The sequence below is a fragment of the Patella vulgata genome, chromosome 2 (genome assembly GCF_932274485.2).
Source record: "Patella vulgata chromosome 2, xgPatVulg1.2, whole genome shotgun sequence".
Classification (NCBI taxonomy): domain Eukaryota; kingdom Metazoa; phylum Mollusca; class Gastropoda; family Patellidae; genus Patella; species Patella vulgata.
In genome coordinates, this window is record NC_065880.2 from 4,945,462 (window position 1) to 4,951,461 (window position 6,000).

Consider the following 6,000-nt stretch of genomic DNA (forward strand, 5'->3'; position numbering starts at 1 on the left):
TAAACCGGGCGAACAACCGTTTGTGTAACGTAACTGTTGAAAATCGATTTAAGAGTAGGCCGTATCGTCGTTGTCAGATCAAACTTTCCCTCAAAGCATACTATTTGGCTTATGCCCGTCTTCATTTAGTAACCCTGATCAACAGAGACGGGCTACGTTAATCTATGATCTAAGATTCAGATCTCTATGTAAGAACCTCGCGTACAATCGGGATCAAATATCCTATAATGTTCCAATTGTGATTTTTCCCGTATAGCTTCGGATTTTACAGCACGTGTGTATGTAACGTGTTTGTTAGCGTGACTTCCAAAAACACCCACAGGTTATTGTTGACTTAAACCGTTGATTTGTCGAGTCCGATTACCATTTCTACGATTAATTTTCTGTTCTATGAAGTCAGTTACATGTTAGAAATCTGGAACATGTGTATCGACTGGCAACTCCTGCTATACAGTACATCCAGTTGTTCCGTCGCAGTATGATTACTACAAACATGGTTGATGAGACTTCTGGGGTGACGATACGAAATCCATCATTCTACAGAGAGACAACTACCTACTCTGTAAATAGACCTGAATGACCGCCATGATTTGTAACGTGGTCATGACAAATGATACAGTCCCATTTCAATACATCACACCCGTATATGGTTCACAGTATACCACCCGCTCCTCCACGCTATATCTCCGGCATTACATAGACAATTGTCACGGCTTACGCGTAATGTGGTTATAACAAATGGTACAGTCCCATTTCAATACATCACACCCGTATATAGTTCACTGTATACCACCCGCCCCTCCACGTTATGTCTTCTACATTACATGGACAATTGTCACGGCTAACACGTATTTAATGAATTAGGATCTGGAGACAAAGAGTGACATCAGATGTTCTAGAAAGAGTAAGTATTTCCTGACTCATATACAACACCACTAGTTACGCTGTATAGCTCGAGCAAAAGTTTCAACAAAAGTTAAACATCAATAGGAATTGTTGAGATTCACTGAGTAAGATAGGGACTGGCTAACCAGGGGGTTCCGGATTAATGTGGGGATCACGGTTACTAAGTGGGTAAGACGCTGGCTCGCCAGTCTAGAGGTCGCGTGTTCAATCCCTGCATTGGCCGAGAAAGGTCATCCAGATTTTCCGGCGTGGTTCCCCACTTGTCATTGATGCAGGACGGAAGACCGAGGCAATGTGTACACGTAAAAGATCCCTTGACTGTTGTAATTCGATATAAGAGTAGGTCGCAGTGCCGCTGTCTGGGCTCATTTTCTCTCATAGCACACTGTAAGGAGTTCGCCGTCTTCATTGGCCCAATTCGGAGCAGAACAGTAGGACGTTAAACCCCATTTCATTTCATTTCCGGATTAATGTTACACTTTTATTTTTTTGAATCGGCTCTAGTTTAAACTGCAATATTATAATACCTTTATTTTTTTAAAACATATCATGCACAAGAATTATTAAATAATACTTAGTTGCCATTCCAACCAACTTACATGGCCCTTGTTCTAGCCTTAACCCGTGGCCTTTAGTCGAAAATGTCTCCTTCGTTCGTTCGTTCGTTTCTGGAGTTTTACGTCCACTTCCACCTAAGGTGATATCGTAGACAAAAAAAAAAAAAAAAAAATTCTCCCTTTGATTTATGCTTATATATCACTACTAGACAAAGGATCTCACACGATTACACATCAGACTATTGTCAGATTAAGCGTTCAGTACAGATTGCTTTACAACACAAAGGATATTACGTAACCCAGGCCAGCTATAAGTTTATATGAGTGCCATCTGCACAACCATGGGGGTCGATATTTTAATCAATTCGGTTTTCATATGTCAAGATGGCACGATAACTAGCCATAACATCTGTCACTTTTTACAATTAGCACCCTAAGTTTTCCCTTAACCTTTTCCTTGGTTGTTGGCCCTTGCAACGAAAACATGAAATGAAATGGGGTTTAACGCCCTATTGCCTATTGTTCTACTACGACGGGTATACTCCATACATTGTGTTATGAAGGAAATTTTGCCCCAGACAGCGGCGCCACAGTCTCCTCTTATATCGAATTCCAACTGCCAAGGGATCTTTTACGTGTACGCAAATGTGTACACGGGAACACGGTTTTTGTTCCATCCTAACGAATAGGCTGCTGTACTTGTCAGGCTCTCCGTCCTACATCACTGACAAGGGGAAGCCACGCCGGATTTTTGCAACGAGCATCGTCTAGGCGCCCAGATAGGATGAAAACATGACGTTTCGTGTACAAGTTGGTTTATTTGTAATTCGACATGAGCAAACCGTAGCGCCGCTGTCCGGACGAAATAGAACGTTTAACCCCTTTTGCCATTTGTTCAATTCCCGGTGACTTTATTACAATTAATGACAAACTACAGATCGAGTAACGATGCCATCTTTTTCATTTAATCAACATATCTCGTTACAACTGCTGAAGATATGAACAACATTATGCTGAGTGTAAGCTTATTGGGATCATATAGATGACTGACTCCGCTATTTCCACAGTTATTTTCACAAGTCATTTCTGATCCTGGTCCACTAGTACATATCAAAATATAGCCTTTACCGGGATATTTTTTACAGAGTGCTTTACCTGTAAAACGAACAAAATGATGTCAATTATGGTCAGGGGGAGAGAGAGAGAGAGAGAGGGAGAGAGAGAGAGAGGGAGGGAGGGGGAAATAAAATGAAATGGGGTTAAACGTCCTACTGTTCTCCTCCTAACTTGGCTAACGAAGAAGGGCATTGGCTAACGAAGAAGGGCATACAGTGATCTTATATCGAATTACAACTGTCAAGGGATATTTTACGTGTTATACAATGTGCACACGGGACCTCGTTTTTGTGTCCCATCCGAAAGACTAGACAAGGGGGAACCTCACCAGAAAATCTGGATGAACTAGAGAGAGAGGGAGAGGGAGCGAGGGGGTGTTTATCTGTTTAAATTAAATGAGTCACAATATCAAAGTTTGTTTGCAAGTCGATCAGTATTCTTCTAGTGTACAGGGGCTTAACTAGCTCAGAGCAATGAGGGGGCGGAAAGTGTACTCAGGGGGAGCTGTAAAATTGACGGACAAGTATAGCTAATGTTTTTATGGTCGATAAGTTTTCCACCCGCGCCCCCTATTTACGGGCCTGCTAGTGTAAATCACTTTATCGATGTGGTCGAAGAATTGTCTGTCGAAATTGAAGTGGCGTGTGGCATTATATGGTACACCTGCCTAAAATCAGATTGATAGCGAATATTTTAAATACATGAGTTCACGAGAGAGACAGGTGGGGTGGGTGGGAAATGAGAGCTAGTAAATTAATGAGAACGGGATGAGTCGAGCTAGTGAATTAATGAGAGGGAACTAGTCAGTTAATGAAAGTGAGATGAGTCGAGCTAGTGAATTAATGAGAGGGAACTAGTCAGTTAATGAAAGTGAGATGAGTCGAGCTAGTGAATTAATGAGAGGGAACTAGTCAGTTAATGAAAGTGAGATGAGTCGAGCTAGTGAATTAATGAGAGGGAACTAGTCAGTTAATGAAAGCGAGATGAGTCGAGCTAGTGAATTAATGAGAGCTAGTGAATTACATGACGTCATATGGCGTTATAATATAAAATACAAATATATATTTTAGAACATCAAACAATTTAAATTATCCAGTGATACTTCTTAATAAAATTCCGTTCTTTATTTTCTAGCAAATTATTATCCGACCAGTTGAGTTTATATAAGGGGAATACCCTAACGGTTGCCGTTCCACATGTATCTGAGTGTTTGCTTAGTGGAATCATTTCGATTTGGCAAAACTAGAGTTTTTGTTCTAGTGCATCATACAGTGTCATAAGTTGCCGGTCTATGATATCATCCTAACCAAGTGGCTTTGATTATTTTCTATTTGACAGGGGAACATGAGACCAAAGAAGAGGGGGTAATACTACATACCATCAGCAGTTGTCTTTATATGGTCACAGGTCACATTTGGAATGGTAGGAACATATGGATTGTTGAAAGAACGACATTTATTGATCGGGGTGTTGAAAGGGCACGAGTAACAAACTAAACCTGGAATAACAAAATGGACAGATGATTATATTTCCATAAAATTCTCTATTAATTCGAAAGGGAGAATGTTATATTTTCCATTGTATTCCTTAGGCATGGCTAAGTGAGTAAGACGCTGGCTCGCTAACCTGGAGGTCATGGTTTCAATCCCGATGTTGGCCGATAGAATACATCGGAATTATCCGGCGGCATGCTTCACCCTTGTCAGTGATGCAGGACTTGGATTTCGATATAAGAGTAGGCCGTAGCGCCGCTGTCCGGACAAAACTTCCCTCATAACACATGTTATGACGTAGGCCCGTTTTCATTAGCCCAGTTCGGAGTAGGACGTTAAACCCCGTTTCATTTCATTTCATCAATTCACCCAGTTGATAGGACACGCATTAAAAGAACATTAACTGAATTTAGTTATATCCAATCGTATTGTGAAAACACAAATATATTCATTAGAAGAAAATCTGTCGTTTCTAGTACAATAATCCTTCCAATCACATTTTGAGAAATGAAAGTGTCAGAAAATTTAACGCCCATTCGACACAATCTAGGTGATTTCAGAACTAACATAATAATGTCATAATTTCATTGAAAGATTTCGCTTGTGTGTAGGTAAGTGTCTTAAATAGAGGAAGGAAACCGACCTGGAGATAATTGAAGAGATTGGGCAGTCAATCCTACTCACTGCGATGAAATCCATACCACATGTCTCATTGATTATAATGTAAAGCCCATGCGTTGCGACAACGTTACCCGTACTCCCTGGAAACCACGCAACATTTAAGGACAGTAACAACCACGGCGTCTAGTGGTCTAGAGTGCCGCGCTTCGACCTCTAGCTGGCCGGTCACCTCTGACGCACGGTTGTGGTTTCAATCCCTGGTGTGATTGTATGTGGCTTGGAGATAGGAGCGCCTTCTCAACCTCGTGGATTTACCCCGGGTAAAGCGGACGTAAAACACTAAGAACAACAAAAACAGACAGCATTGATTCGTTTGATTTGTCCATTCGAAATGCACAATATAAAGATAGAGTTCAATGAAAATAATTAGAACAGGTCAAAAACTCAAATCGCTTATATCTTTTTAATATGGATCTTACCTGTGCAGAACGGTAGACAGGCCAACAACACACAGATATAAAATAGAAACAAACTTGAAAAATACATCTTTTCCAACTCTGTAGTAATTAAATTAATATAAAAAGACCCACAACTGGCTATAGGGAGTATTGAGTGGCACTGATGTAGTAGCTATATTGTGTAATCTTTTATATGCGATGACACAAGGTTGAAGGCAAGTGTAGGAGTGTTTTAAGATAAATGATGATCACACATCGACTTAGCAATCTGATATTGGATAAACGAGTTGCGAAATAATATATACATGTATAGAAACAAGGGAATGTTGCAAACGTAGCATATTAAAAATACTTATAATATTGGACTTTATACTTGATATTATCATTAAAATCTCATGAATCATATGATCATGTGTACATGTAGTATCCCACAAAATACAAATAATGTGCTACTTCATAGAGCTTCCAAGGAATATATTTTTTGAGAATCTTAAGACTGTGTACAAATTTCAAATCATTTGCACGATGAAACCTGTATATGCCCCCTCCACAAATTGCGACTGGCTTCAGAGAAAGCGACTGTTATGTTTATTTTGTTGTTTTTTTTAACTAAACTTGTGATTCGGTGGCGGGGTGTGTGAGGGAGGGGGGTTGGGGCAAATATTTATAAAGACCCTGATGAACTGAAATTAAGATTGGGTTGATCTAGTATATGTAGATTAAGAGCTAAACGACTTGCGAAACATACTGATAAAAGATTAGACAAGATATAATAACACGTGACATATTTTATGGCGTACAAGCGAAGCAGAAGAGTATTGGCGGTGACGTTTCGACAAGAGGTATCTC

The 6,000-nt window shown here is 40.0% G+C and overlaps 1 long non-coding RNA gene across 1 annotated transcript; it reads right to left on the reverse strand.

Annotated features, from left to right (window-relative positions):
- Positions 1 to 2,406: 2,406 nt before the first annotated feature.
- LOC130010807 (uncharacterized) lies at positions 2,407 to 4,091 on the reverse strand. Its single transcript, XR_008786084.1, has 2 exons — positions 3,958 to 4,091; positions 2,407 to 2,618 (listed from the first exon to the last, which is right to left on the reverse strand). It is a non-coding gene; the product is annotated as an uncharacterized LOC130010807 (long non-coding RNA).
- Positions 4,092 to 6,000: the final 1,909 nt, after the last annotated feature.